Raw genomic sequence first — 11,078 nt, 5'->3', positions numbered from 1 at the left:
GCGAGAGAACAAATCGCATGCTCTTTAAGGGGGGAGAAAAAGAAGTGGGAAAAGCTATAATATCATAGAAAATAGAAAAAACTTTTTTTTCTGTTTTGATTTTAAAATTAACTGTCTGGTAAACTGGCTTTGTTTAAGGTAAAAAAAATAGATATAGCTCTATCTCAGATTAACAGTTTGTTGAATAGGAGTGGATGACAAACTGCCTGTATCCTTCCTTTCGAAAACAGCAGCACAAGGGTTGGGCTACCGGCACAGGGGCTCGACCAGGCTGTCATCTAGGACTCCAAGCTAGAGGGCATGGAAACAAGACAAGAAAGGGAGAGATCCGCATATTCTTCTCTAACTTCATATGACCCACAATACTGATTCACTCCAATGTTTTGTAAAGCTTTCCCTGCCATCTCCAATACGTATAAAAAGGCAATATTTGCATCTTCGTAAAAACTGAATTCTACTGCAAACTTTCAGTTACTTCATGTACTCCCTCACAAACTGCGCCAGTAACTCAGCACACGTGACGCTGGTGCTTTGTACGTCAAGGGGTTTGCCTTATCATCGAGTTGGCTCTTTAAAAGGTCCTTCATTTAACCCACCATGGGAGCTTCTTAATTCGAAGGAATAAGATGGCAAAATAATTCAGGAAGAAAATAAACATGCAAGTTTAGACAACTTATTTTCACCGCTGCATTAAGATTTCAGTAACATTATAACCACTGAAAACAGGCAATTTTAATATGATCTAATTTTGCATTGTTCCGTGCAGAAAGATGCACATGAAAAATACATCAGTTTGCAATAGGCATTGTTACTTTCACAAGAGTGCCTCCAATTTAAACATACACTCTAAACCAAACAGAAGATGGGATGGAAATTCCTATCATTTCTTAGCTCTTTGTGCTTTAAGGAAGCACAAAATTAGAATGAACCTCCTGGATCACAAAATTGAATTCTTTATTATTACAGGCAGCATTTAATGCATTCACTTTCAAAACTGTTCATAGCCTTATCTTAAAATAACCTTTCTCCCTCCTCCCCTCCCTCCCCTTCTTCTTTAAAGATAGTCCCAAAATTTATTGTTCCAGTAGACTGGGCCTTTTGCCTCATTTCCAGCCCGAGTTTATTTATAATTGTTTTCTCCCTTTTTGTTCTTGTACAAACATTGGCTTTTAGCCTAAATGGTAATTTTTCTTCCAGTTTTCATCCTCCTACTGAATATCTTGATAACTACATGCCCTTTTGACTTGTTTAGCCTCAGATAACAAGCTCCATCCCCCTCTGCCGTGGCTGCAAAAGATAACCCTCCTGCTTTCCTTATTCACCCAGCACAGATTTTGTGTAATTGTTTTAGTTTGAACCTATTGATCTTGATCATAGACAATCCAAACCAAGAGAGTATTCCAGATGAGCATCACCGGTGTCTTGAAGCAGGAACATCTCTATTTCTACTGGAGTTACCTTTTCAACACAGTCACCTCATTCTCTGCCTAAATGGCTTCAGTAATTTATAATCCTGCTGATATTTAGGACAGCCAACTGCATTTCACCTCAGTTCTTTGCAAACTTCTAGCTTTCAACAGAAGTTTGTTACCAGTTCCGGGGTGCATCGCATTAAATTATCTACTATTGAGTTTCATCCCATTTCTACTAATCCAGTCCTAACAAGTGATTTTTATGCAATACCCTACCCTGTATTGACAATGCTTACAGATTTATACTGTCAACAAATACAATCATAATTTTTACTGTATTGCTACTGCGACCAGTACTGACAATATTAAATATAAATATATAAATATAAAGTGCCAAGTTCTTTTAGGAACATTGCTGGTAACTACTGTGCTACCAGCTATTGCAGGGCTGCCTGTTGCTCTTTCCCTTTTGGATAGCTTTTATCCACCATCCAATAACTCCATTAATTCTTGTAATTTGTAGTTATTTCTTGTCTTTGGAGTTTAACTATTAGTTTCTCCAGAGCCGAATTTCAGAAAGATGGTATCAAGTGTTTTCTTTATCTAATGAATCGACTATAAAAAAGTGTCTCAGTCTACATAGAGAAATTTATGGTATTTTAGTTCCACCTTTCTCTATATTTATTTTATCCGTTTGTCATGGTTTGACCCCAGCCAGCAATTAGGACCACACAGCCACTTGCTCACTCCCTCTCCCCCCCCAGCAGGGTAGGGAGAAGAGGGAGAAAAGGAGGAGGGAAAAAAAAAACCCAAACCTCGTCGGTTGAGATAAGACATTTTAATAGAACAGTAACAGAAGAGGAAAATAATAATAATAATAATGGTAAAAGAATATACACAATAAAGTGATACAAGACAAGTCACTCTCATCACCCGAGGATCTGTTGCCCAGCCCGTCCCGAGCAGCGATCACAGATTCCTGCCCCCTGACCAACCCCCTTCATAGACACTGAGCATAACGTCTTTGGTATGGAATATGCCTTTGGCCGCCTTGTCCTGTCTATGCCCTCTCTCAGCTTTGGGAAGCTGAAAAAGTCCCTGACTAATGTAAACATCACTTAGCAAGAACTAAAGCAATAGGTGTTATCATCATTATTCTCATACTAAATCCAAAACACAGCAGCTACTAGAAAGAAAATTAACTCCATCCCAGCTGAAACCAGGACACCTTTTAATTGTCTTCGTACATCTTTGTATAAAAATCTGCCCTTTGCAAAACCAGACTTGAATAACAGACCACTTGTTTTTTCCACTTAACTTAAAATAAATCAGTTTGCATTTTTTTTTTCCCTGCAAAGCTGTTTTTTTACAGGCATATTATCTCAAATACCCCACTACTTATCAAAACTCATTTTAATTAATGTCACCTTTTGCAGGTTCATAGCCCATCTAATTAATCATTTGCTGGCCAGCATGCAAACAAATATCCATGCCTTACCATATTCTTAGTATTTGTTTTCTACTCTGTATTTACAAAGTTGAAGATCCCATAACATTTTTGTGTCCTAAACCATTACAGACAAGATCTTCATCCATATTTATATATCCAAAACCGGGGTTTACAATAGGTGATTATTCATTCTATGTTATTCCAATCAAAACTTTTCTAATTTTTTTCTAATGATTTTGCAGTTAAGAATAATATTTGTTATGGCATGTGTCAGACCAAAAGTCCATTGAGCTTGCTATGGAGTTTCTGACTCTGTCTACTTCCAAATTCTTAGAAGATGACCTTAGGAACAAGTTTAGGGATTACGCAAGTACACAGCGGGGTTTTTTTCTTGGTATATCCTACCAGGTTTTGGGAGCCTGCACACGAGGATCTTCCTAAACCAGAAGCTGTAGCTATTTCCTTGTGTTTAATGGTATTTCATAAATCTTCACGTTGATCAGTGTAGCTGTTTGGTTCTTGGAGTCTTTTATACCTCAGCAACCACATCATCTCGCAATGAACTATAAAATTTAATTATGTATTCTGTGAAGCCACTCTTTTTACCAATAAAGACTTCATTCATTTAAGTCCCCCAGCCTGCTATTAAGTGAAATAAAGAAAAGCCATTTCCTGTTCACCTTTACTGTAACTTGCACAATTCTTCCCTGGATATCTTCTACCCTGGAAACCCCTTGCATAAGTAATGGCATGACCTTTGCAATGCCTTTGCATCAGTGTAGTTGCTGTTATCATTCTCTGTACCTTTTAGAGTTCTACTGTGTATGCCCGGAGTTAGCCCGAACAATATCTGGCACAGAAAAATTGCTTGCTCCAGCTCTGCTGAAGCGTGTGGCCAGTACAGTCCTGTTCTCACGGGGACGTGACTGCTGAAGAGCCTGAAGCAGCGAATATGCCAAAGGGATGACACGCCTCTGAAAAGGGTGATCATCTGCACATGGGAATGCTGAGAAGAATTATTTTCTTGCGTTTAATTAGAATTTCCCTTGCTGCAACTTGCGTCCATTACCTTTTGCCATGCGTCAGCGAGGAGAATCTGGCTCCAGCTTCTGTGCAAATACCTACAGAGAGTTGAAGGCTGCAGTAAGAAGCCCCCCATGGTCTTGTCACCTTTAGCTTCTTCAGCCTCTCTTCACACATCATATGCCACAGCCCCTGACCACCTTGGGTGCACAGCGGAAGCCCTTTTAAGAGCAGCCACACCAAATTAGGTTGTAGTCTGTGTAAGCCACTTTCACTCTCTGAAAGTGAATGCTTAAAAAGAGAGATGTGAAAAGCAAGTTGGAAGTGGTATTTCTCTGGTGCGTACTCAAGCACCCAGTAAACTGTGGAGTAAACATGTCTTGACACACTGGTGGTATCTTTGTGTTCAAAAACACTGGAATTTATTTTTTTTTCTCTCTTAACCCTTTCCAGTCACATCGTACCTGCAATATTCTAAACATGGCCTTCACGGCACTTTCATTGTTCGGTGCAATCCTACATACAGGCTCTTCAGGATGCATGCATAATCACCCTGAATGAAAATTAAAAATGTGTGAGTATGGGATTTGACAGTAACATTTAAAAGTAAATCACTAGTTTCCCCTCTAATTATGCAGTTGCAGAAAAGCAACAAATTCTTAAGAAGAAAACTACAAGCCTGGAGAGATATTATCATGAAGATAGTCATACTTCAGTAAAACTAAGAAGCTTTGTTAGACTCTAGATGCTTTATTGCTAGTCCCCAATCTATAATGGAAATGCCATTTTTATTTCCCAGTTTAGATCATCGCATACTTCCACGATGATAAGCTTCTCAGGTCAGAGGCCACATCGTCCAGTGGTGTTATTGAGAGCACTGCAATTTATCCTGTCACACGGACGACACGGGTTGGATTGACGCTTAAGATTTATCTTGTCAGTCTAAACTGTACCAAAGTTGCTACCAGGACCACAAGGAAGACATTTGCAAATAGCTACACGCAGGACAGAAATATAGAATAATGCTAGCTGACTTTGTCCTTATCCATAGATCAGCTGGTTTTGATGTAATCATGAAAATCCTGAGCTTGAAATTCTTTTCTAGTTTAACTTGTTGACTCTACCCCTCTGCTCCTTCTTTTAACAAGATACTTGCCAGGAGGTCAAGTTCAAAGATAACAGCCTTCACCTCTGAGGTGATAACAGACAGCAGCTGAACAACTGTCTGAACGATTGCTGCCCCCGGGAGCAGAAACTACCACCTTCTCGAAACCCTGCCAGATCCCGAGCAGTAAATAAACCCAACCACAAGATATAACAGCAAAATTCTGTTACATGGTGCTATGCTCTACGTATTATACAATTCTATAGATTTATTTATGTAAGTCTCTGCACTTAGCTGATTATGTGCGTGATTTATGCAACTGCTCCACAGTAGGTAATAACCTGAAGCAGTAACTCGGTCATCATTGCCTGTAGGTATTTTTCTGCATTGCTGTTCCAAATGCCAATAATAATAGTTTTCAATAATAAAGCGAAATGAGCACTCTTCCTAGCGAATGTTGAAATAATTGCGTTCCAGTTCCTTAGCAAAGACTTACGTACGTGATTTATATACGTGTATACGTTATAAATATATATTTAAATCAGAAGCAAAAAGCAGAACACTGAAGATGCTTATTAGTAATACATAGAGACTTAAAAACCTTCAGTTAACTCCTCTGCTTTTTCTTTTCCCTCTTTACAGCCTTCTGTCCTGGAACACTGGCAGGGTGAGAAAGCACCAGTGCCAGAGAAACAAAAGAACACAAGAGAACAAAGGGAAGAGAACCCTAAAGTATCCCAGAAATACAGAGGTTGCGCTACTGAAATTCAATCTCACCTTCAAACCCTTTATGTTCTTTCACCGGGAGCTGAAGGAGGAACAGTATACTAGTAAAAACCACCATATGAAATGTCTTTTAAAGTCTAAAGTTGAGATGTTGATTGATGAGTTAAAGTTTGCTGTATTTCCTCATCAGCCAGAGGGCTCTTAGGACACCCGGACACCAGACAGCCTAACATAGAAGTGTTTGTTATTTTGTTATTAATTTTTAAAACAAAACCCCCTATATGCCTTCTTGCATTTCAGTGGCTTTTTGGTTTATGTTCTTTTCTTTTTCTACAGTCATAATGTGTTTTGTGTTTATAAGATGAAGGATCATCTGCCAATTTTGTAGTCATAACAAAAAAAAAAAAGCTTTTTTTTTAGGGGAAAAGGTCCTACAGACAGTAAGGTAAGATAACCAAAAGCAAAGTCAATGGAATTGTTATTTTTATCACAAGATAAACCAGTGCAAATAATTGGAAAATCCTTGGAAAATCCTTATGCATCATTATAATTTCTTAATCTTTGTAATTACAGTGTTGCTTTTATCCTTGTGCAATGCATATATTTTTTTAAAATACATACTTTTTCATGTATATTCATCAGAAAGAAATTACTTCCAAAACTTAATTATGCTTCTTATTATTGCTCTTCATGAATATTCTAGCAAATTAGTTCTTTTGCAATATCTGTGAAAACAGCTGAAGGAATATCCCTGGAAATGTAAATTTAAACCTAATATTTGTGCTAAAACCTTGACTACATTCACCCAAGTAAGGGACAGAAATATAGTGCGACTCATCCAAATAATCCTCATCAATACAGCTCATATTTTAACTTCAGGTAAACCCACTCATATAAATACATCTAAAGAAATGGTTCCCATTCGGCTTCTTTTACGTTTCTGTACAGTATTTGAATTTCATGAGTTTTAAGCTTTCACATACCTTTCATTGTCTCTGTTTATTTGTTCGTAGCTATTTATACTGGAAAAGGGATAAATGTTTATGTATAGAGATGAAGAAAACTCAGCATTCCAAACGTGTTTAAAACTTGTTTGAGAGGGTAGAAAAGGTGTTTGGAAGCTCCTTTTAAACTTCTTTTATCAATTGTTGTCTGTTTTTTTTTTTTTTTTTTAACTAAGTAAGACTTAACATATTTTTGCATAACTTCAGAGCACAGCAGTCATTACCTTTTATCTTACTGGATTTCAAAAACACTTAATATTTCTTATAATTTGGCTTCCCTCATTTGCACCCTCTACAGCTTTCAGGTGTGCCCAATATCATCACGCTATCTCTGCCTGCTAATGAGAAGGCACACATTTACAGAGAAATTACTTTATCTTGCACGCTGAGAAAGTCATCTATAATATCTGATGTTCCTGTAGATGAAACGAGCAGTGTGCCCAAACAAACAAGCCAGCAGCAATTATTCAGCTTCAGGCTGCTAATCCCCCCATCCTGTAAGCACCAGTTGTCACCACCTCGTTTGAGCGCTCAGTCCCCGCGGCATGGCGGCTCTAACGACAATCACACACTACAAAAGCGTAGGACTGGGTTAACAATTGCAAACGAAGCAAAGGTGAGTGCATGTTCAAGACGATGTTTTAAAAATTAAGATTTATGACTTCTACTTTTGGTAAGACATCCTGCAATTGTTGTATTTTCCTCCTCCACCTACTCTCATTGTGCGTGGATGAATACACCAATAATTAAAAATACCTTGCTATGTGTATTTAAAAAGACAATGCCCCAATAATTACATGTACAGAACAAATGTATATGCTGAATAGGTGTAGGAAATCTGAACAACGTGCTTTATTTTAATGCTTATTTCTTTTCTACCTGGAATCCTTCAGGTTTCACATTCATAACAGTTGCAGTGTACAAAAGACACAGAGAATTCATAACCTCATATAAAGCTTCTAAGTCATATCATCCCCCCAAAACTATATCAAATACACCAATTTGCCTGCTGCGTTGACCTACCAGTAACTAAAATTCTGGCGAGTATATATATGTTTTTCCACAATGCCAAGGTGTAGCCTGGCATGCAAAGCCCCACAAACCCAGGCGTTTCGTTTCTTTCTCTGTTTCTGTCCACATCTGAAAAAGGCTGAGCTCACCCAAACAAGCACACAGCCTCTAAACTCGCTGTAAAGAATGTTAGTGCCTCTGTATGGACATTTAGCCAAAGAAATTTACAGTTCTGTAAGCAGCAGTGAGGACACCGGCTGAACAGGGGCTTTTTACTCCTTTTTTGATAGCGTATTTCTTATACTGGTAAAGGTGTAGCAACTAACAGTTGTTTGCGTTGTGCTGGAGTCTGTTAGTGTTATATTTTGTTTTAAACAGAATTCCTTAGTTCAGAGGATATAGTACCTATAAAGTCCAGTTCTCTTTCTAGCAATCTTTGAAAGTATGACTGTGTCGGGGAAGGTTAAACATGTTTTTCTGGAACTGTTTCCTAGCCCAAGAAAGTTACACAGCTTATTATGTTATTCCCATCCCAGGGTAATTACGCTGAAGGTTCTGTGGTGGTTTTGTTTTGTTTTGATTTGGGGGTGTTTTGTTTTGGATTTGATTTTTTTTTTTTCTTTCCCATCATTGCTTTTTGTTTGAGTGAGACTGATGTGTATATACAAAATTTCTTCTGTCTGTTTGCAAAACAGACATCTATACCGCATGCAGGACCACTGGTTTGGAGACAGAAATTGAACATTAGACTGCAGAAAGCAGTTTTTAAGTCTTCAAAGACTACTAGCTGCACTACCACTCCCTGAACGCTATAAAAATAACGTGATATCTATCTAGGATTGTTTTGGTTTTGTTTTTTTTTTTTAAAAAAAAAAAAAAATGCAGCATAGCAATGTATGTACCATAGTAAACTGTTACTTTGATCCCAGGCAGGAACGCCTTACCTTTTTGTAAGCTATGTTGGAGGTTTGTGGGACAGATTCTTCTTGATAAGGTGAAGCATTGTACAAAGAGTGTTACAGTTTTGTACGGAGAGAAAGTGAGGTGAAGGACGGGCGGGGGGAGAGGTGCTTTCCAGCCTTTCCATTCTCAAGCTTTCTGTGTAGAGCAAAGCAGGATTCCGAGACCGAAAGTCAGAGCAGCGTGATTCTGGTTACACGGCAGCGGTGGCAGCAGGGCTTTACAGGAGCAGCAGGTCCTGCTGCTCTTCCAGACGTTTTCCCAGGCAGCGGCGGATTATAGAGCCTCTGCAAGGAAAAGCCCAGCCGCATTCACTCACCCAAACTGGGGCTCGTCCTGGTGCTTCTGTGGGATGCAAAGTCTGCAGAAGCCTGGGGCGGGCTGCTCACCTCCCAGAGCTGTTCTGATCTTCATTAAGTCTTTCCAAATGAAACTTCAGGAAGGAAGAAATGCCTGCATGCTCAGCCCAAAGCTCCATACCCTGGGAGCGGGTACGTGAGCAGCTTTGCTGCTACACGGCACAGCCGATACTGCAACAAACTCATCCGACAATGAAGCACCAGGTGGCTGAACTACTGCGCCCAAAGAGCTGCTCTCTGTGCCCTAGTGCTGGAACGCTTGACAGCTGCGAGGAAGGGAAAGCTGCTGAGATGTTGTGCTGGACAACCTACACACACAGTGCCAAAATGTTTTAGTAACTTTTGCTTTGGACAAAAGGAGAGTGCTTACACCGCTAACAGAAAATCCACATTTCGCACAGGTCGGTGCTTTGCTCTGAAGTCACATTAAACATAGAATGGTTTAGGTTGGAAGGGACCTTGAAGATCATCTAGTTCCAATCCCCCTGCCATGGGCAGGGGGACCTTCTACTAGACCAGGTGCCTCAAAGACCCATCCAACCTGGCCTTGAACACCTCCAGGGATGGAGCTTCCACAGCTTCCCTGGATGACCTGTTCCAGTGCCTCACCGCCCTCAGGGTGAAAAATTTCTTCTTAATATTTATTCTAAATCTACCTTCTTCCAGTTTAAAGCCATTCCCCCTTGACCTGTCACTACATGCCCTTGTAAAAAGTACCTCCTCAGCTCTCCTCTAGGCCCCCTTTAGATACCGGAAGGCTGCTATAAGCTCTCCCCAGAGCCTTCTTTTCTCCAGGCTGAACAACCCCAACTCTCTCAGCCTGTCCTCATAGGATAGGTGCTCCACCCCTTTGATAATTTTTGTGGCCCTGCTCTAGACCCACTCCAACAGGTCCATGTCTTTCCTATGTTGGGGGCTCCAGAGCTGGACACACTACTCCAGGTGCGGTCTCACCAGAGCAGAGGGGCAAAATTACCTCCCTCAGCCTGCTGGCCATGCTTCTTTTGATGCAGCTCAGGATACAGTTGTTGCCTTTCTAGGCTGTGAGCTCACATTGCTGGCTCATGTTGAGCTTCTCATCAATCAGCCTCCCCAGGTCCTTCTCCTCAGGGCTGCTCTCAATCCATTCCCTGTCCAGCCTGTATTTGTGCTTGGGGTTGCCCTGGCCTGCATGCAGGACACTGCACTTGGCCTTGTTGAACTTCATGAGGTTGGCATGGGCCCACTTCTCCAGGCCTCTCTGGATGGCATCCCTTCCCTCCAGTGTTTACCTCCCCACACAGCTTGGTATCATCGGCAAACTTGCTGAGGGTGCACTTGATTCCACTTTCCACGTCACCAAAGATATTGAACAGCACCAGTCCCAGTACTGACCCGAGGAACACCACTCGTAACTGCTCACCACTTGAACATTGAGCCATTGACCACAACTCTTTGAGTGCGAGGTGACTCATGTCTTTGAGTGACATGAGGTCGCATATCCCACAGGCCTATGGTGCAGCTCGCTGTGGTGAATGAAGGCTGACTAATAAAACATACTGTCGATGGCAATTTAAATCCATTTAGGAGGAACTCAGTAACCAGGAAAACAAAGAACATGGGCATCTTTTGTATCCCATGCCCACAGAACAAACCCACGTCCCCTTCAGAGCTGGAGGTTCTTCTGAGCCTGTCTGCTTCACACCTGAGAGCTGGATGAGAAGTCCCCATAGGTTTTACAGCTACACAGTCATTATTTCACAGGTTGAAGCCAAGACACACTTACCTGTCAGCATGTAGTTTTCTTTTTAAATATACTAAAATTGCTGTTATGGTACAGTTCAGGAAGTCTCCACAACTGAGCAGAAATCTAAAGCTTCTTATTTCCTTCAGTTGAAGGCTCTGGCAGCACACGGGTTGCATGTTTTCTTGCTTTCCTTTATGAAAGCCTCTACCCACAGCAGTCTTCCTACATTTTTACTCTCAGCTTGACTTTCTCTCTTCCAGTATTGCCTAATCAAGGTGCTAACTGCACTGCACATTGACCAG

Source organism: Vanellus vanellus (genome assembly GCF_965231255.1).
Source record: "Vanellus vanellus genome assembly, chromosome: 1".
NCBI classification, from domain to species: domain Eukaryota; kingdom Metazoa; phylum Chordata; class Aves; order Charadriiformes; family Charadriidae; genus Vanellus; species Vanellus vanellus.
The sequence above is the reverse complement of the archived record's forward strand: the minus strand, read 5'-3'. Positions refer to the sequence as shown.